Source organism: Rhinatrema bivittatum, chromosome 2 (assembly GCF_901001135.1).
Source record: "Rhinatrema bivittatum chromosome 2, aRhiBiv1.1, whole genome shotgun sequence".
NCBI classification, from domain to species: Eukaryota; Metazoa; Chordata; class Amphibia; order Gymnophiona; family Rhinatrematidae; genus Rhinatrema; species Rhinatrema bivittatum.
The window spans coordinates 161,879,635-161,901,638 of record NC_042616.1 but is presented as its reverse complement, the minus strand read 5'-3'; the positions used below and the strand labels follow the sequence as shown (position 1 = coordinate 161,901,638).

At 48.0% G+C, this 22,004-nt stretch overlaps 1 protein-coding gene across 1 annotated transcript in view; it reads left to right on the top strand.

Annotated features, from left to right (window-relative positions):
• The window catches only part of MINDY3 (MINDY lysine 48 deubiquitinase 3), a 696,716-nt gene that overhangs the window by 177,805 nt on the left and 496,907 nt on the right, over window positions 1–22,004 (top strand). The gene's annotated exons all lie outside the window — the stretch shown is intronic.

The window sequence follows — 22,004 nt, the reverse complement described above, 5'->3', positions numbered from 1 at the left end:
TCAGGTAAGGTGTACATCTCTTATTTCTGGTCTCCGAGGAACAGAGGATCGGCGGCGTGGCACGCTGTGGAGGGCGCCATTTTGTGGACCTTGTTCAGGTATTGAGCGCCCGTAATAGGCGCAGCTCTATTCCTCCTTGTGCCTATTGAAGACCATTGAGTGTGTATTGCTAACCGCTTATTGCTGAGAGCCTATTGAATGCCATTGAGCGTGTATTGCTAACCGCTTATTGCTGAGAGCCTATTGAATGCCATTTAGCGTGTATTGCTAACCGCTTATTGCTGAGAGCCTATTGAAGGCCATTGAGCGTGTATTGCTAACCGCTTATTGCTGAGAACCTATTGAATGCCATTGAGCGGGTATTGCTAACCGCTTATTGCTGAGAGCCTATTGAAGACCATTGAGCGGGTATTGCTAACCGCTTATTGCTGAGAGCCTATTGAATGCCATTGAGCGGGTATTGCTAACCGCTTATTGCTGAGAGCCTATTGAAGGCCGTTGAGCGTGTATTGCTAACCGCTTATTGCTGAGAGCCTATTGAATGCCATTTAGCGTGTATTGCTAACCGCTTATTGCTGAGAGCCTATTGAATGCCATTTAGCGTGTATTGCTAACTGCTTATTGCTGAGAGCCTATTGAATGCCATTGAGCGTGTATTGTTAACCGCATATTGCTGAGAGCCTATTGAAAGCCATAGAGCGTGTATTGCTACCTGCATATTGCTGAGAGCATATTGCATACCATTGCGCTGTTTTCATGGCCGCCTATTGCTGAGAACATATTGTATATTATTATGGTTAAGCGCCTGTTGTATTAAGCGCATATTGCTGCCGCATATTATTATTATTGTGCGCCCGTTGTATTAAGCGCATATTGCTGCCGCATATTATTATTGTGCGCCTGTTGTATTAAGCATATATTATTGCCGCTTCTCTTTCAGCGTCAATGGAACAGAACGCATCAGCGTCTTCAGCGGTGGCGCCGCCTGCCTCAGGCATTAAAGCCCTTGGCCTCTGCTCTGCATGCCAGCTTAGAGCCACGCACAGTGAAGAGCCAGACTCCCTATGTGCCCAATGTGAGGAGGCCATGGGACCCTCGGGCCAGGACCAGTCTCAGCCACGATTTGCTGACAGTTCCCCAGGGGCTACCCCGGATTTAGCGGGCAGTCTCGACCAATCGGGAATCCCGGGGGATCTTCTACCTCGGCGATTGGAGGCTGCTTCCATTTCCTGGGTGGATCTCTTTAAGGGGATTCATGTCTTTGTACAGATGCAAACGGCTTCCCGTCCAGGCCCTGCGGTTCCTGCTGTTCCTGTTGTTCCTGCGGTTGCTGCGGTTCCTGTGGTGGCTGCGACTGCGGCAGCTGCTGCGGCTGCCGCTGCGGTGGCGGCTCCTGCGGATCCTGTTCCTGGACCCTCACGCCCATATCGTGAGCGGGTCCTCCCGCCGCTGGACAGTCTAGATCAGTCAGACCAGGAGGTTTCACCGGATGAGTCCGAACTCCCGGACGTGGGGGAACTTCCCCCAGGGATTGAGCCCTATAGAACCATGAGGCGGTTCTTCCCTAAGGAGGATCTCTCCAACCTGGTGGCTCAGTGTCTGGCGGAGTTGGATATTACAGGTCCCAGCGCTACGGTACTCTGCGCAGAACCCCCTGCTGGAAGGTCTTCGTCCTACAGCCCGCCATTTTCCATTCTTGCAAGCAGCACAACAACTGGTAGATTTAGAATGGGCAGCACCAGCGGCTTCCTTTAAAGGGGGCCGGGCCCTGACGGGCATGTACCCATTGGCACATGCCCGTCAGGGCATGTGCCAATGGGTACATGCCCCATGAGGGCACGCCAGCATCCACCTGCTGGCGTGCCCTCAGGTGGATGCCTTGATTAGCGCTGTGGTCAAGCGCACTACCATTCCAGTTGAGGGGGGGACGGCCCTCAAGGAGCCTCATGACCGGCGATTGGACGCCATTCTGAAACAGACCTTTGAGGTGGCAGCTCTATCTTTGCGGATCGCGACCTGCTGCACAGTGGTGACGCGTGCCTGTTTGTCACAGGTTAGGAACAACGCTCCAGCAGCTGACATGGAGTCAGCTCTCTCGTTCCTCACGGATGCTGCATCAGACCTAGTCCGGACAACAGCTAAGGGGATCTCATCCTCCGTAGCCGTCAGGAGGCAGCTCTGGATCCGGAGATGGTCAGCTGATGCGCCTTCAAAGACACGCCTCACCAGATTGCCCTTTAAGGGCTCTTTCCTATTTGGCAGCGACCTTGATAAACTGGCCAGTACATGGGGTACCTCTCCAGTGCCTAGACTGCCGGAAGATCGGTTCAGAAGGGGCCAGCGCGCCTTTCCAAGGCCCTCCAGGGGCAGGAGTTCACAGCGCTTTGTTCCTTACAGGAGTCGCTACCAGGCACCACGTCCTCAGGCCAGGAATCAGTCCTTTCGGACCAAGCAGCGCAAGAGGGGAGCAGGCCCGGGCTCAGGTCCCGGCCGCGCCTCCCAATGTGAATCCGCCGATTCATCTGGGGGACGGAGCCATAGGGGGCAGGTTAACCCTCTTCTACCCCAGATGGGTCGAGATCACATCGGACCAGTGGGTCCTCGCCATTATCCGAGAGGGATATTATCTGGACTTTCATCATCTCCCTCCGGACAAGTTTCTGGAATCGTCATGTCCCATACACAAGAAGGCAGCATTGGAAGCTACCTTGGCGAGGCTCCTGTCCTTGAAAGCCATCATCCCAGTACCTGCCTGGGAAGTGAATTCTGGACACTATTCCATTTATTTCATGATACCCAAGAAAGGTGGCACCTTTCGGCCTGTACTGGACCTCAAGTCCGTCAATCGTTACTTACGGGTCCTGAGGTTTCGCATGGAAACTCTGTGCTCCGTCAAGACTGCAGTACAGCCAGGAGAATTCCTCACGGCATTAGACTTGTCTGAAGCCTACCTGCATATCTCGATCCATCCGGATCATCAGCGCTACCTACGCTTCAAGGTTTTGGGTCACCACTTCCAGTTCCGGGCTCTGCCCTTCGGATTGGCCACGTCACCGCGGACCTTCACCAAGGTGGTTGTCGTGGTAGCAGTGGCCCTCAGGCGGGAAGGAATTCTGGTCCATCCCTACCTAGACGATTGGCTGATCAGGGCGAAATCACGAGAGGAGAGTCATCGGACAACCGACAGAGTGATCGCCCTTCTGGAAAGCTTGGGCTGGGTAATCAACCTCAGCAAGAGTTGCCTACAGCCTTCCCAGTCACTGGAATACCTGGGAGTACAGTTCGATACGCAGGCAGACACAGTCAGTCTCACTACCAAGAGAAGGTTGAAACGTCAGACGCGTATCCAGTACTTGATGGGAGCCAGTCGGCCCATAGCTTGGGATTATCTGCAGGTTCTTGGTCTCATGGCATCCACCCTGGAAGTGGTACCTTGGGCAGTGGGAGTGTTGTAGAGGTCTCATATGGGCAAGGACTCATATGAGACCTCTACAACACTCCCTGCTCTCTCGTTGGAGCCCTCGTCTACGGAACTATTCCACGCACCTACCTCTGCCTGCCAGGGTCCGGACACAGTTACGGAGGTGGCTGCAGTCCAACCACATGAGCAAGGGGTCGAGGATGTCCTCCCCCACGTGGACCCTGCTCACCACAGATGCCAGCCTGAGCGGCTGGGGAGCACACTGCGAAGGACTCACCGCACAAGGGCGGTGGCGCGGAGAAGAGTCAGCGTGGAACATCAACCGTCTAGAGGCTCGGGCATTCCGATTGGCATGCCTTCGATTTGCTCACAGACTGAAGAACAGAGCAATCCAAGTGATTTCCGACAATGCCACCACGGTGGCATACATCAACCGTCAGGGCGGAACCAGAAGCCGACAAGTATCTCTGGAGATCGCCCCACTGATGGTTTGGGCAGAGGCGAATCTTCAGGACATCTCCGCCGTCCACATTGCCGGGAAGGACAACACCACGGCAGACTTCCTCAGCAGAGAACGTCTAAATCCGGGAGAGTGGCAGCTGTCACCCACAGCCTTCCAGATGATTGTGGATCACTGGGGGATTCCGGACATGGATTTACTGGCGGACAAGTCCAATGCTAAGGTACCCAGATACTTCAGCCGCAAGCGCGATCCGTTCTCCCATGGAATCGATGCCCTGGTTCAGCCGTGGCCTCCAGGGACTCTGCTATACGCCTTTCCTCCGTGGCCTCTGCTGGGTGCCATCATCCATAAGATTCAGAAACACCGTGGCCTAGTTCTTCTAGTGGCACCAGACTGGCCAAGAAGACCCTGGTTCGCGGACATGAAAAGACTACTGGCAGGGGAGCCCCATCCCCTGCCTCCTCTCCGGGACCTTCTACGTCGAGGTCCAATCCTTCACGAGGATCCAGCTCAATTCTCTCTTACGGTCTGGCCATTGAGAGGGCTAGACTGAAGAAAAGAGGTTACTCGGAGCCGTGATAGATACACTCCTCCGAGCTCGCAAGTTTTCCACATCCCTCACCTATGTAAGGATCTGGAGAGTATTTGAAGCATGGTGCGACTCTCATGGCACCAATCCACATGTGACCACGATCCCTATTGTGTTGGATTTCCTGCAAGATGGACTTCAGAAGGGTCTCTCCCTCAGCTCCATCAAGGTTCAGGTGGCTGCGCTGTCTTGCTATGGCCCCAGGAGGGATGGCAAGACCATCGCCAAGCACCCAGATGTTTCTCGCTTCCTGCAAGGAGTCAAGCATATTCGTCCGCCACTGAAGTGGCCTGTGCCCTTATGGAACCTCAACCTTGTTTTGGATTTCCTCGTGGGATCCACCTTCAGACCCCTTCGGGGCCTGTCTCTCCGTTCTCTAACCTTGAAGATGGTGTTCTTATTGGCGGTGTGTTCCGCACGCCGCGTCTCAGAGCTACAAGCACTGTCCTGCCGTGATCCCTTTCTGAGGATCACTCCAGAAGCTATCCATCTTCGCACGGTTCCCTCCTTTTTACCTAAAGTGGTTTCACAGTTTCACCTTAATCAGACTATATCCTTGCCTACCACGGCAGGTTTGAAGAAATCGGAAGAAGGACGTTTGCTGCTCCATCTCGACATAGGCAGACTGCTGACTAGATATCTGGAAGTGACACAAGAACTACGAAAGACAGACCATCTGTTTGTCCTGCACAGCGGGAAACGACAAGGGGAAGCGGCCTCTCGGCCCACCATCGCCCGCTGGATTAAAGAAGTTATCAGAGCAGCTTACGTGGAGGCTGGAAAGTCTCCGCCTCTACAAGTCAAGGCTCATTCTACCAGAGCACAAGCGGCATCCTGGGCGGAATCCAGGATGCTGTCGCCTGCAGAAATATGTAAAGCGGCGACATGGTCCTCCCTCCATACCTTCTCCAGGTTCTACCGTCTGGATGTCCAGGCTAGGGAGGACTCAGCATTTGCGAGGGCGGTACTACATGGTCCTCAGGCAGCCTCCCGCCCAGGCTGGGATTAAAGCTTTTGTACATCCCATTCGTTCTGAGTCCATCTGGCTACACGCCAGGAAATGTTGAGATTACTTACCTGATAATCTCCTTTTCCTTAGTGTAGACAGATGGACTCAGCATCCCGCCCAGCTGCCTGTGTACATGGGTTTCACCGAGTCAAGGTAAGCCATGTCATCTATTTCCATAAGAGCGTACACTCTACGAGGTGTCAACGCCTTCCGGTTGGGAATGCTGGCGGTCTCCAGCTACTATCAATCTGTCAGGGGAATCCTGTTTCACTTTTCACTGAGCGTCAGTACACACATCCATAACAGCTTTTGCAAGGAAGATTACTAAGTTGCTACGCTTCCTGTGGGGGTATATATACGCCCGTGCTGACGTCAGATCCGTCTCCAACTGCTAGCACGCGGATACTATACCCATTCGTTCTGAGTTCATCTGTCTACACTAAGGAAAAGGAGATTATCAGCTAAGTAATCTCAACATTGCTGACACCGCCCTTTCCTGGTTCTCCTCCTATCTTAACCACAGAGAATACATAGTAAAAATTGACAGACACCAATCCTCACACATCCCAATCACGCAAGGTGTTCCTCAAGGTTCCTCTTTATCATCCACCCTATTCAACATTTACCTCCTACCACTTTGCCACTTACTGTCCAACTTACGGGTCGATCCTGTAAGGCCGCGGTAATAACAGTGCGGCAGTGTCAGGCGCACCCTTCCTCCCCGCACGCACAGTTCTCTTCACTAACTCCCCGATACTCTCCTCTAATCGCATGCAAATGCATGCCGCGGCTTTAAAGCGGTAGGGAAGGGTTATGCCCGCGTAACCCATTTTACTGTATAGGCGCTTAATACAGCGCCTATACAGTAACCAGGGTGCGCTGGTACCTGTCATTTCAAATGACATTTGAAATGACAGGCACCATGAAGTGAAAAAAAAAATACCAAAAATATGTAAAAACCTGAGTGTTCAAAAAAAAACAAAACATTTTAAATACCTGTCGGAGGGCCGCGTGGGTCCAGGCGGCTGGCGGGCGGCGGCGGGAGCCGGGTGGTCGCGTGTTTAATCTAGGCCGCGGGCGGGTGGGCGCCTGTTCCAGGCAGTGGCGGCGGGAGCGGGTGGACACGCGTTAGTTCAAGACGGCCGGCGGGCGGCGGCGGGTGGTCGCGTGTTAAATCTAGGCCAGGTCGCACAGGCGCGCATTCATTCATCCAGGCGGAGGAGCCGGCGGCTTTCGCCGCCGGCTTCGCCTGAATGAATGCGCGCCTGTGCGACCCCTGCGATTCGGCGCTCAAGGCAGTCACAGCATGTGACTGCCTTGAGCGCCGAATGAATGCGCGCCTGTGCGGACCCGGCCTAGATTTAACACGCGACCACCCGCCGCCCACCGGCCGTCTCGAACTAACGCGTGTCCCCCCGCCGCTGCCGCTGCCGCCTGGAACAGGCGCCCACCCGCCCGCGGCCTAGATTTAACACGTGACCACCCGGCGGCCGCCGGCCGCCTGGACCCACGCGGCCCTCCGACAGGTATTTAAAAATTTTTATTTTTTTTTCTGACAGGTTTTATGTGTCCCACATCATTACATTTTCTCGATCATCTCTGTATCGCTTTTTTTTTTTATTGTGTTTTATTGTTTTTGAGTGTCTTAAGCGGTGTCGATGGATTTGTTACTAGACTCACAGTCCTAACTCCTACTAGGGGGAGGCGGTAAACTAACACGTTACGGCCGCGGCAAAACAGTGCGTTACTAATGAGATAACCTGAGCGCGCCTTACGGTATCGGAGGGGAATAGCTAATTCCTTCATTATACAGCTAATTCGTTCATTTACATGCCGGGTGGGGAAGGGTTACGCGTCTGTTTTAAGAAGCGCTATGGACGCGCGAAACTGGAGACTGTATCGCTGGTTTGCCTTACGCGTCCGAATTGTGCGCAGCGAGCTCGTTACAGACGAGAAATCTTCAACTGAATGTTACTGTATCGAGCTGTTAGGGCTGAAATTTTTCCTATATGCAGACGATGTGCAGATTCTCATCCCTATCCAAAAATCAATTGATGAATCCATGCACTTCTGGGAATCTTGCCTCACCTCAATAACATCCATGCTTTCCAACCTCCACTTAGCTCTAAACGCATCAAAAACGGAACTACTCATCATCTCCAGCCATCCTGACTGCACTCCCCACCACACACCCCAGAACACAACCTCTGCACAACACCAATTACGTGCAGTAAGAGACCTTGGTGTCCTCATAGATCATCAACTAAATTTTAAACCCTACATCAAATCCCTCCTAAAGGAAGGTTTCTACAAATTAAATGTCCTCAGGAAACTCAAACCCTTACTTCACACTCAAGATTTCCGTACTGTAGTTCAGACCACCATGCTTGTGAAACTGGACTATTGTAGCTCCCTTCTACTCTGCCTTCCTGCCTCCACCATCAGGCCACTCCAGATCCTTCAAAACTCCATGGCCAGAGTCATAACAAATACTCGCAAAACGGAACACATCACCCCTATTTTAAAGGACCTACACTGGCTCCCCATCTCCTTCCACTCACAATACAAAACCCTTACCATTCTTCACTGTTCATTTCACAAATTCAATCACACCTGGCTTGAAGAAATGCCTCGCTTCCGCACCACTAACCGCCCCATAAGAAGTGCCCATGTAGGTACCCTACACACTCCTTCCCTTAAGTCTGCGCATCTGTCCCTCACCAGAGAAAGGGCTTTCTCCATAGCTGGTACCTTCCTCTGGAACTCTCTCCCCTCATCCCTCCATATAGAGCCGTCCCTCACCAAATTTAAAAAAGGAGTCAAAACATGGCTCTTCAAGCAGGCCTACCCTGACACAAATATAACGTAGACTTACTGCCTAATCGGATTTCCTCTATGACTTTTCCCTCTTACCAGCTCCTCCCCCACCCCTCTCCATTCCTCCCCAGACTTTTTGCACATTTGACCTCCCTCGGCATACGAACTCCATTGATAAAGATAATGATGTATAGAATGTACAAAGTTCTTTTTCCGCCCTTTCTGCCTTTTGCTTTGCTTTCAATATCTCAGATATAATGCCTCATACTATGTACATAGTTTCTCCTTACATTGACTACGATATGGTATTTTTTGTTTATTGTATTTCTTCCTTTCAGTTCAGTGTAAGCCGGCATGATGTGCCTTACGAATGTCGGCAAAGAAAAGCCTATAAATAAATAAATAAAATAAATAAGGAAAAATTAGCACATAAGTCAGTATTAAATGCAGAGATTGCCCGTTTAGAAGCCTCGCTTGAAAGGTACCAATCTCAATCTGTATATACAAAATTGCAGAGGGCTAGGCAGGCATTTAGCGCTACAACTGGATACTATCTCATTACAATTAATGATGGTAATACAAGAGCATTTTGAATGGGGCGATAAGGCCAGCCAGCTATTGGCTAGGAAGTTGAAACGTCAGGTAGCACAGAAACAAATAAGGATAAAGATGGTACACTGCTGTCATCTGCTGATGACATCCAGCGCAAGTTTCAACAGTTTTATGGGGATTTATATAAAGCGGACCTAGATATACAGCGGGAAGGGATTGAGACCTATCTAAACCAGGTGGCACTCCTCCAAATATTGGATGATGAAAAGCAGTTCTTTGAAAAAGAAATCTCTCAAGGGGAAATCCTGCAGGTGATTAAAGAGCTCAAAATCAACAAAGCCCCGGGGCTCTATGGATTCACTGGCCTTTTTATAAAACGTTTGCTAACTATTTAGCCCCCCACATAATTGAAATGTTTAATGATCTAAGACATGGCATATCTCTCCTAAGTGTAATATAGCAGGGATTACCATATTGGCCAAGCCTGGACGCAAACCTGTGGAATGCGGGTCATACAGTCCTATATCTCTGATCAATATTGACTTGAAAATTTTAGCCAAAATTTTGGCTAATCATCTAAACAGGGTAATTGCAAAATTGATACACCTGGACCAGGCAGAGTTTATCCCAGGCAGAAAGGCTGCAGACAATGTCCATAAGATACTAGACCTCTGGTGGGCAAAGAGGCAACAGATCCCTGCAGTGTTATTATCCATTGATGCAGAGAAAGCCTTTGACATGGTTCATTGGTCATTCTTGTTTAAAATCTTAGAAAAAATGAATTTCGGTCCCATGTTCCTGAATTGGTTATATAAACTTTATGAGCAACTGCAGGCACGTGTTAAGATCAACGGGGCATATTCAGACCCCTTCCCAATTCAACAAGTGCTGTTTGCACTTTTTTTTTAGCCCTTTGTCATTAAGATTCTCAGTCAGCCCTCAGTCACAGGAATACAGGTCGCGGTCACGGATTATGAGATGTCACTTTTTGCGGATGACATACTGTTTCTCACAGGACAAGCAGGATGGCAGTCCTCACATATGGGTTTCATCATCAGGATGGAGCCCAATCACAGAACACTTTTGTCAAAGTTTCTAGAACTTTGCCTGGCACCTACTGGGCATGCCCAGCATAACACCAACCCTGCATCCAGCAGGGGTCCCCCTTCAGTCTTCTTTTTTCTGCGCAGCAGTAGCCACGCGGGTTAAGGAGCTCTCTTGAGATTCCTGACAGGAATTTTCCTCACGGAACTTCTTTCAACAAATTAAAAAAAAAAAAAAGTACCCCATAGGGGTCCCCCCTATCCATATACATACTCCGCGGTCGAAAGGTAAGGTTTTACCCTTGTTAAGGTTGAGTCCCTTCGAGTTATCCCTTCGGGGCCTACCGGCCATCGACCGTTCCACGGCTAAACGTTTGCCGGAGTCATGGCGTCGGGTTTCGTCGGTGCCTCGACTGTAGTCAAACAGTGTCCATCACTGACCCGCACGGGGTCTGGGGTTTGTGTTTGGGGTCCGACCACGATGTCCTAACTTGCACCAAATGTGGCCAAATGACTCCGAAGGGCCGTAAGGCTCGTTTAGGGAAAATGGAGTTTCTCTTTCAGTTAAAAACCCCGACTCCATCGATAGCTTCGACTTCGTCTGAGCCGGCTCTGCCACTTCAACAGCGCTTGGCATACAGTCAATACAGACCAGTGGGTATGGGCAGTAGCGTTACCACCTAAATTTCCTGACTGTTCCAGCGGACTCTCCACCTCGGCTGACGTGGGGGATATCCGACCACTCTCCCTTGCTCGAACAGGAGGTCTCATCCCTCCTCAAATCTAGAGCAATAGAACCAGTGCCCCTCTCCCAGCAGGGGCAGGGGTTTTACTCCCGGTATTTTCTAATACCAAAAAAGTCAGGTGGCATACGCCCGAAACTGGCCTTCCACGCCATAAACAAATTTTTGCAGAAAGAAAAATTCAAAATGATAACCTTGGGCTCTCTACTTCCTCTTCAACAAAGAGGAGATTGGCTATGCTCTGTAGATCTCCAAGACGCTTACACACACATCTCAATTACTCCATCTCATCTCATTGGCCCTCGTCATTTCCAGAACCGTGTAGTACCATTCAGCCTGGCGTCTGCTCCACGAGTATTCACCAAGTGCCTGGTGGTGGTCGCAGCCTTCCTCAGGAATCAGGGTGTGCATGTCTACCCTTATCTCAATGATTGGTTGATAAGGGCTCCGACTCAGCAGGGTGCACTAACCTCCCTGCATCTCACTATCAACACCCTGATCTCCTTAGGGTTTCTAATCAACTATCCCAAATCCAAGATAGTTCTATCCCAAACCCTATTCTTTCTAGGGGCCGACCTAAACACTATACAGGCGAAAGCCTTCCTCCCTCAGGATCACGCTTTCACCATAGCATCTCTGGCGCGTCAACTACAAACTCGAGTATCTTCAACTGCTCGTCACTTCCTCATACTGCTGGGTCACATGGTGTCCTCAGTGCATGTCACTCCAATGGCTCGCCTAGCCATGAGTGATGCAGTGGACCCTAAAATGCCGGTGGATTTAAGGTTGTCAGCCAATGTCTATCATTATCCAGGTTACCAAACAGCTCCATCTGTCCCAACCTGGTGGATGCACCACTCCAGTCTCATTCAAGGCCTTCCATTTCAGGCTCCAGATCCTCAAATTACCTTAACAGATGCATCCAACATCGGGTGGGGTGTGCATGTAGGTGACCTGCAGACTCAGGGAACCTGGTCTCCAGAGGAAGCTAAACACCAGACAAATTTCCTGGAGCTACCGGCGATTAGATATGCCCTCAAGGCTTTTCAGGATTGCCTATCAAACAAAGCCATCCTGATTCAAACTGACAAATCAGTTTGCAATGTGGTACATCAACAAACAAGGGGGAACGGGCTCCTACCTCCTGTGTCGGGAAGCTGCACAGATATGGGCATGGGCCCTTTCCCACTCGATGTACCTCAAGGCAACCTACTTGCCGGGAGAGGACAATCTTTTGGCGGACAAGCTGAATCGCACTTTCCATCCGCACGAGTGGTCTCTCAATCCCTCGATAGCGGACATGATATTCCAACGCTGGGGTTATCCTTGCATAGACCTCTTTGCATCGGTCCACAACCATAAAGTGGACAACTTCTGTTCCCTCGTTTACAGTCACCACTCGCGACCAAGAGATGCCTTTGCCCTCTCCTGGTCCACCGGTCTCCTTTGTGTATCCTCCACTTCCTCTCATTTCAAAGACTCTCATGAAGCTCCAGCAGGACAAGGGATTAATGATCTTGATAGCTCCCCACTGGCCACGCCAGGTGTGGTTTCCAATCCTCCAGGACCTTTCAATACGCCGGCACATTCCTCTGGGGAAGGATCCCTTTCTAATAACTCAGAACAAAGGGTACTTGCGTCACCCCAACCTCTGATGGCCTGGATGTTGAACAGCTAACAGAGACACCATTTAACACCCAGGGACATATTCCTCTACTTGCAATTATGTCATTTCATATGGAAGGCATTGAAAAAGACTTAGCACTGGGGAAAACCCAATTTGAATGATGGTGTGAGCAGGCTGCACGGATTAAAGGGGGATTATCCAAGATTTACAGTCTCCTCCAAAAAGTCCCCTGTCAGAAATCAGCTTTTCTCTTAGCTTGGGAACAGGACTTGGACAGAGTATTGCCAGAGGAGGCATGGGATCAGATATTTGCTAACACCAAACGCAGTTCAATATCAGCACTGTTATTGGAAAATAGCTATAAATTGTTATTCTGATGGCACCTTGCCCCCAAAGACTTTATAAGGCTCACCTCCTCCAGGATGATCTATTCTGGAGAGGATGTGGTCAGAAGGGAACATACATTCATATGTGGTGGGAGTGCCCCGGAGCTAGAAACTTATGGGAGGGAGTCTCTGTGCTTCTCCAGCAGGCCCTTCATACCCCTATACAGCTAACCCCTGAGAGGACATTATTGAATGCACCAACTGACTGCCCTAGGAGTATGGGGGGGGGGGGGGGGTACTGGTGAATCATGTTGTCCTGGGCACTAGATGTGTGATAGCGGCCAATTGGAAAATGCCCTCAATGCCCCCACTTACAGCGGTTCTATTAAAGCTTGATAAGATGTGCAAGTTATATAAATTGACAGCCCGTCGGCACAATACATTTCCCAGATTTATACAAGTATAGAACCCATATTTACTATGGTGAGTGGTATCCTGAATTATGTATTGTATAGTGCTATGACCCTTTCTGTGGAGGGTAACTGGTCCAATGTGACCTGGACAGCAGCACTTAGAATCTAGCTAGCACTTAGGTATTTGTATTACCTGCTAATGGAATTGTTAAAAATGAAGCAATAATGAGTATTTACATATATTTGTATGTGTAGAGTTTATTTACTTGGATACAAGTTGTTAAGTTATCATGCTACCAATTGTTCAATAAAATATCATTTACAAATAAAAAAAATAAGTTAGAGGCCAATGTAACAGTTGAAATAAACTGTTTTCCTGATTTTTCTTCCACTATTTGCTACAAATGTCCTATTTCCTCATTAATATGTCTGTGAGTCCTGCTGGACTTTGTCAAATACCCTGTTCTCTGTAAGCCCCTTTCCAGCAAGGTTCAGAAGCTAACTGGAAGCTCATGAACTAAAGAACAAATGAAAATTTAAAAGTAATTTTTGTATTGTTACTGTTTGTTGTTTCCAAGTTGTATGTATTTTCCAGTTGATAGCAGGGCTGAATTAGCCATGCTGTCATGGGACCGTCAGTCTGGCGTTTGAGGCGGAGCTTCCCAAGGCTTATACAGAGCTTAGTTCTGTGCGGCTGCACATGTGTTCCCGCACAGAAAGACAGAATCTCCTCAGTCTGTCTTTTCCATGAGCAGAAATGCACGCGGAGCCACGACTCTCCTCAGATTTTGAGTAAAAATAAATAAATAAATAATAAATAGATTTTGTTAGATCGGAGGAACAAAACAACTCAGTGCGATTACCATGCCCCAGCCATCGAGTTTTAAACCATGCACCTGCGGTAAGATAATGTCCATTACTGATGCACATGAGGCCTGCTATCTGTGCTTAGGCCCAGATCACAACCAATCAGTGCTAGCATTGTGGTCGTATGCGCAATGCTAAAGAGCGGCAAAAATTGAAAACTTAAGACTGTCTCTCACTGGCTCCTATGCCCCCCTTTGGAGACCCACTCCTCCCTGGGGCCCAGGCTGCAGCATGCCCCTCCACTTTGAAGGGCAACATCATTGTAACCGGTCACCTCGCAAACAGGCCCACAAAATCTTAAAGAAGGAAAGTCTTCGAAAAAATCGGGGCATCATCAACAAGACTCGGATGAGCCCTCGCATGTATCGAGGCAAAGACCCATACCACTAAAAAGCATCAATCAGATTGAAGCTGCGTAGTCAACTCCGTCGATGCAACCATCTAAAAAGCTCCAAAAGTGTCTATCACTGCAGCCTTCGAAGCATCGCTCGATGCAACCATTGACACATCGCTCGAAGCAAGCATCGGATCATCGTTCGCATACCCCGGCACATGCCTCGACGCACAAACAGCCCCGAAAACCGGCGCAAATTCCATTGCACGATCCGATGCAAACGATGCATCCTGCTAAGTATTTGAAAGTACAACACTCAAGGCATTCTTCCTCAAAAACTTTGAAGTTTTGCCTACACAACCATCAAAGCAGCCCAGTATAGTGACAATACCTCAATCGAAGCCAACTTAGACTTCTTCTCAACATACTGTGACCCCAGGAACTACGTCCAGGCCTTCCACGTCGCAAGGCCAACCAGTTCCTTTGGACCCAGAAGAACACATTCTACCTTCTGGATCAGTAACATCCTTCCATATGCCAGACACTCACAGACTGGAATCCCCTCTGGATTCGGAAGACGAGTGGATAAGAGTATCTTCCTACTCACCTTTCTCTTCTTCCTCAGGTCAAATTTTTTCAGACCATTCTTCAGTCTCCAAAAGAAAAAGTGCTTTACCTCAGCTTATAGGAACCATTGATAAAGCGCCAAAGATTGAGTCAACCTGTGCAAGTACATAAGCACCAGCCTAATACTGGTAGTGCAGACATTATTGGCTGCAATTCCACATCCACCCTGTCAACCTTCTCCACTTCCTATGCATCCACATATACCGGAAGGGACACACAGATGATAGCCTAATTATCATCCGCTTTTTCAAGCTTCTTAGCTCCCTAAAGTTGGCATTTTCTAACCCTGTACCGGTTCCTATCAGTCCAGGTGAAGAATGTCCACAGATACCACAGCCTTCACCAGATATATCACCATTACTCCCACAACCTACACCACAAAAGGTACCTTCAGTGATAACGCAACTTTCCCCCCAGCCTACGACACCTAGGCCTGCCGACTCCCCTCCATTTCCGAAACAACCTAATTCAATTCCATCATCACCAGGCTCCTCTACGGGGTATCCATCGGACCCGCCTGAAGGACCCAAGAACCGTACTCTTCACCGGAGGACCTTATGTACCCCAAGTTTATAGACAAGGTGGGCTCGGTCCTTAATGTAGAAGTCCACAAGCTACCGGATCCAAGATCAGAAACAATGGGACTACTGAAGATCTTCGATCTCCCATCAGATCCAGCAGCTCTTCTGTCTCACCGAGTTTTAGATGCAGTACTTGAAAGATCCTGGGAAACGCCATACTCCATCACCCAAGTATCTAGGAAGACCGATATGAAATTCAGAATGCAGGAATTTACATTCTATTCCTCACCTCAACTACCGCACACATCCATAGTAGTGGAGTTGGCCATGCAACGGGCCCAAAAGTCCAGATTGCACTCTAGTACACCACTGGGGAAAGACAATAAATATCTTGATGACTTTGGGAAGAAAATCTTCCAATCAACAATGTTGGGAGCACAAATACATCAGCATCAGTTCTACATCGTACAATATCTGTATGAATCGTTACAACAACTGAAAGGTCTCCTTCCAGACACAGATCCTACAATTCAACCACCACAGTCACTACAAGACATGGAGGAGGGCATTCAACACCACCTGCGGATGGTGTATGAAGGCTTCGAAACGTCAAGTGTCTCGGCATCGGCTATAGTGGCCAGACATTTGGCGAGGCTCAGAGCTAGCGCTATACGAGAAGACGTCCACGACAAGTTAGCTAACCTCCCCTGCCGGGGAGACAACCTATTTGGAGATCTACTCCAAGAAACAGTGGTTCGATTAAAAGTGCAAAATGTAGAGGTTCAAACCTTAACATCTTCCAATACTTATGGAACCTTCTCCCGCTGATACTTCGCACCGGCTAGAAGAGCACCATACCACAGACTACCGTTCAGAGCCTATCCGTACTTTAGGCCTCCTCCTTATGCTCAACCACCTTGACAACAACACCAACAACAGCGTCGAGGTAGATCATGCACACAGCGTCAACAAGGTCAACCACCCTCTATGGCTTTAAAGGCACCACCCTCTTTTTAATTTCAGCAGGGCCACCACCCCCCACTGCTGTGGGAGGGAGAATCAGAGCATTCAACCAAACTTGGTCACAAATTACAACCGATTGCTGGGTTCTAGAAATAGATTGACTATCAGTTACACTTCCTTTCCAGACCTTCCCTTCCACATCTCATTTCCAGCACGGGCATGTGCTCAAATCATCTTCAGTTAGCCGGGGAGATATCAACTCTACAACATCAGCAGGCAATTCGTGTCTTGCCATCAGAACTCTGCAATATGGGGTTTTATTCCACTTCAGGCTGATACAGTAAAGTCCGTGGGAGAGCGGGTGCGCGCACCGGCCACTTGCCGGTGCACGCGATGCAGTATTTAAATTAGGTCCAGCGGTAGATCCGGGAAAAGGAGGCGCTAGGGACACTAGCGCGTCCCTAGCGCCTCCTTTTTGACAGGAGCGGCGGCTGTCAGCGGGTTTGACAGCCGACGCTCAATTTTGCTGCCGTCGGTTCTTGAGCCCGCTGATAGCCACGGGCTTGGAAACCGGACGCCGGCAAAATTGAGCGTCCAGTTTTCGACCCGACAGCCGCGGGCCGAATTCAAAATTTTTTATTTTTTTTTTTTACTTTTTTTGCTCTTTGGGACCTCCGACTTAATATCACCATGATATTAAGTTGGAGGGTGCACAGAAAAGCAGTTTTTACTGCTTTTCTGTGCACTTTCCTGGTGCCGGAAAAAATTAGTGCCGACCTTTGGGTTGGCGCTAATTTCTGAAAGTAAAATGTGCAGCTTGGCTGCACATTTTACTTTCTGTATCCCGCGCGCATACCTAATAGGGCCATCAACATGCATTTGCATGTTGAGGGCGCTATTAGGTGCCGCGGGTTGGACGCAAGTTTTCCTCCCCTTACTGAATAAGGGGTAAGGGAAAACGCGCGTCCAAGAGCAGGCTAACAGTGCGCTCCGTCGGAGCGCACTGTACTGTATCAGCCTGCTTATTTCTTAATCCATCGGGAGGTCTGCGACCAATTCTGGACTTATGCGACTTAAATACAACACCTAGTTAAAGAAAAATTCAAAATGTTCTCCCTAAAAACAATTCTTCCCCTTCTTCAACCCAACGATTGAATGTGCTCACTAGACCTGAAGGATGCTTACACTCATATTCCATTGCACCCCCTCTTCATGGAAATATCTCTGTTTCCATTACAAGAAACAACATTACCAATACAAAGTACTTTCCTTCGGCCTCTCGGCAGCCCCTTGGGTATTCACAAAATGCATGACAGTGGTGGTGGCCCACCTTCGGAAACTGGGAAACCAGGTATTTCCCTACCTAGACAATTGGCTCCTAGTAGCATCAGATCGAGTGATCCTACTAGCATCAGATCGAGTGATCCTAGTAGCATCAGATCGAGTGATCCTACTACAACAACCCATTTCGTGTCTTCAAGACCTAGGCCTTATTGTAAACTACAAAAAGTCAAACCTGCAACCCTCCCGAACACTTCAGTTCATAGGAGCATTGTTGGACACGACCAAAAGCAGAGCTTTTCTTCCGAAAGACAGAAGGTTATTGCTTCGAACGCTTACCAAACACCTTTGCTCTACGGCAAAGCCAACAGCCCGCCAAATATTATCAGTATTGGGTCATATGGCAGCAGCCTTTCACATGGTTCCGAACACCTGTCTTCACATTTGCCAGCTCCAATGGGGATTAAAGTACCAGTGGATACAACACTCTCAACCTTTGTCTCGGAGAATCAGCTTGACTTCAGACATGATCTAAAACCACAAGTACTACAAAGAGGAGCTCTGTTCACAATGCCACCTCACAACATAGTCCTCACGACAGACGCTTCCCACAGGGGATGGGGTGCACACCTCCACCACCTACAATTGCAAGACTTATGGACACCTCACGAACAGTCATATCAGATCAACCTTCTCGAACTCAGAGCGATTTGCTATGCCCTCAGGACTTTTCGTGTACAATTGCAAGGGAAAAGAGTCATGATATACACAGACAATCTAGTATCCATGTTTTATATCAATAAACAAGGAAGGTCAGGGTCATGGATACTCTGCAAGGAAGCACTTCTCATATGGGATTGGACGACTCATCATGCAATCCATCTGCAAGCGACCTATCTTCCCGGCATAGCCAACACATGGGCGGACAACTTAAGTCGAATTTTTCACCCTCATGAGTGGTCTCTAGACTAGCAGGTGGCAGACGTTTTCACGCGATGGGGAACGCTGTCCATGGATCTCTTTGCCTATGGAGCACAACAGGAACATAAGAACATAAGAAAAGTACCTCAGTTTTGCTCACTGTTTCCCAGTTGTCTCAGAACAGCTCAGGATGCCTTTTTACTCCCATGGTCGGGAAACCTAATCTATGCATTCCCACCAATTCCACTGAAACACGCACGCTCCAAAATGCATAGCCGAGGCGGCAGACCTGATCCTCATCGCCCCAGCATGGCCCAGGCAACCATGGTATGTGTACCTCCTCCGCCTATCAATCGATATCTCCATTCCCTTGGGTCACAGAGACGGTCTTCTATCCCAGGAGCAGGGAGCTCTTCTCCACCCAATGCAGGACTCAGTCCACTTGACAGCATGGAGATTGAACGGACAGCACTAAGTGAACAAGGGATATCAGAAGAAAGCCAAAACATTTTGCTAGCGGCCAGAAAGCCTTCTACCAGGAAAGCATACCAATTAAAATGGAAATGTTATGAGTCCTGGTGCACCATTAATCGCTATGATCCTTTTGATTGTGCACCTACAAACCTACTAGATTACCTATTCACCTTATATTCAGTGGTGTTAGCGATGACCTCTGTCCGAGTACATCTAAGTGCCATCACAGCCTACCATAGGCCACTCCATGGCCACCCAATATCGCAACACCCAATGGTTTCTAGATTCATCAGGGACCTCTACCATCTTCAACCCCCAATATCCAAGCCACCAGTGGCCTGGAACCTCAACCTGGTCCTGGAACAGTTAATGCTCCCTCCATTCGAACCATTGGACTCGGCTCAAGTAAAATACCTCACATGGAAAGTAGTGTTCCTGGTTGCGGTGTCCTCAGTGCACCATGTCAGTGAACCACAAGCACTTGTACATTACGACCCTTATTTTCAGTTCTTCCACCACAAGGCAGTACTACGAACTCACCCTTCCTTCCGAAGGTGGTCTCAGCTTTTCACATCAACCAGTCTATAGAACTCCTACGTTCTTTCCAAAGCCACACCGCAATGAACGAGAGAAATTGCTCCACACCTTAGATTGTAAAAGGGCACTGGCCTACTATAAGACTAGAACACAGACAAACTCGAGGCTATCCCAGCTATTCCTCTCCTTTAACCCGAATGCCTCTGGTCTGGCAGTGTCAAAAAGGACAATATCTAGCTGGATAGCACAATGCATTCAATTTTGTTACAACAAAAGAAACATGACACTAGACGTCAAACCGAATGCTCATCAACTTTGAGCAATCTCCACCTCCTTGGCCCACCTACGTCAGGTTCCACCTCTTGACATCTGTAAAGCGGCCACCTAATCATCTCTACATACTTTCACATCCCATTACTGTTTAGACCAGTAAACAACTCAAGATGACAAGGTGGGACGAGTGGTCTTAGATACTTTAATTTCATAACTCTCAAATTGGCTGTCTACGCCGGGTAAGTCACACCAAAAAAAAAAAAAAAAGGAATATGTAACTAAGCGTGACTGGGAGCTAGAGACTCCCGTGACAGCATGGCTAATTCAGCCCTGCTATCGACGGGAAAAAGCAAGTTTGCTTACCGTAAACGGTGTTTCTGTAGATAGGATGAATTAGCCATGCTCACCCACCCACCTCCCTGGACAGCCTTTCTTACTGCTATAATACAGACTGAGGAGATTCTGTCTTCCTGCGCGGGAACACACGCGCAGCTGCACAGAGCTAAGCTCTGTATAAGCTTTGGGATGCCAGACTGACGGTCCCATGACAGCATGGCTAATTCATCCTGCTATCTACGGAAAACACCATTTACGGTAAGCAAACTTGCTTATAGAATCTGATGGACTCCTTTTCATATGTTGTAAGACACTAAGTTAAAGGCCAAGTGCCTTCAGTATCAGTTTGATATTATGTGAAAATCAGTATAGAAAAATAAAATTACCATTACTGTTACCACTCAAGAAGTACGTATCTATCAACCTTCAACAAATGGGCCCAACTCAACTTGTGGCCTCTTCCCTCTGCACCTTTTCCCACCTCCAGTCCCTACTACTAGGGCTCTTCTTTCTTTTGGGTGCTGCCAATTATAGCTGGCAAAATCTTTGCACCGTGTATGGGTTTGAGCATCTGTGCTCAGTTCACAGGCTGCTTAGTCCCCTTGGCAGCCCTGCTCCCTCTTATGTGTTCTCATACTGCTTCAAGCTGTATGGGTTTTCCATAGGATAAGGTGGGGGCTGTTCTGGAGTCTGTGAACATGGGAGCTCAGTCCCACGCACAGTGCGAAGATCCTGCTGGTTGGAATCGGTGGCATCCGGCACATTTCATATCTCCAAAATACCATTCATTATTTGAGCTTGTGAGTAGTGTTCTTGAGGGTAGATCATATATATTTACAATATCACAGATTGCAGTTTTATTTCAATTTATGAAATTTTGAATAATGTAATAATGTTTGGTTTTATGAAATACACAAACTTCAAATGGATAACTAGGATTTAGTAAAGTGAATATCATTTTTTTAAAGTAAATTTTGTTCATTAATTTTAATGGAATTCAAAATAGCATTGGTTAAATACATAGGATTCCTAGTGACTAAATGATGGAAATGAAGAAAATGGTAATCTGCACAAAGCAACAATTACCCTAAGAATAAAAAAAAAAAATTCTAGGCAGACTGGATAGACCATTTGGGTTTTTTTCTGCCAGCATTTACTATATTTCTATGCTACATGAAGTTTCATACCTTGTTTTTGAAGCAGACAATAGGATTTCAGTTTCTCTTTGCAGAAGGATAGATAGCACCTGTATTTGCTAGTTACAGCCTCCCAATTTCTGATCTTGACATCTCTAATTTCTCTGGGTTTGTTTATTTCACAAACATATCTTTAAAAACATTTACCTCAACTTTTAAAGGATATAAATTATTTGTATGATAAACTGTTCTGAAGATTAATTATTTAGGCAGCTTGGAATGGTATGAGAACATCAATTCCAGATACTCAATTCCTGCAAAATGTACAAAATTGTGAAAATATCTAAGAAAATGAAAACATAATTGGTTCCTCTGTTTTACTTTCCCAGATAATGGCTTTGATAGGATATTTTTGTCCTTCATTTATATAACTTTAAGGGATAGTGACGTGTCACAATGGCAGTTATACTAAACATCTTCTTTTTTTTTTTTTTTTTAAATATGTATGCACAGTTGCAAAGGGGTCTCAGCCAGCTGGAAAGCTCATTCTCTGTCCTGCCCATTTCATAAAGTGGCATATTGGAAAGCTAGATATTTCAGCATATTTGGTTATATTAAAATGTTGGTATAAAAATGACTATAGTTGGACTGAGCTGTTGCAAGATTCAGACTCAAAGATTGGTTTATATTTTACTTATAGGTCGCCTGAGCATGAGATGAGCTGCTTTCTT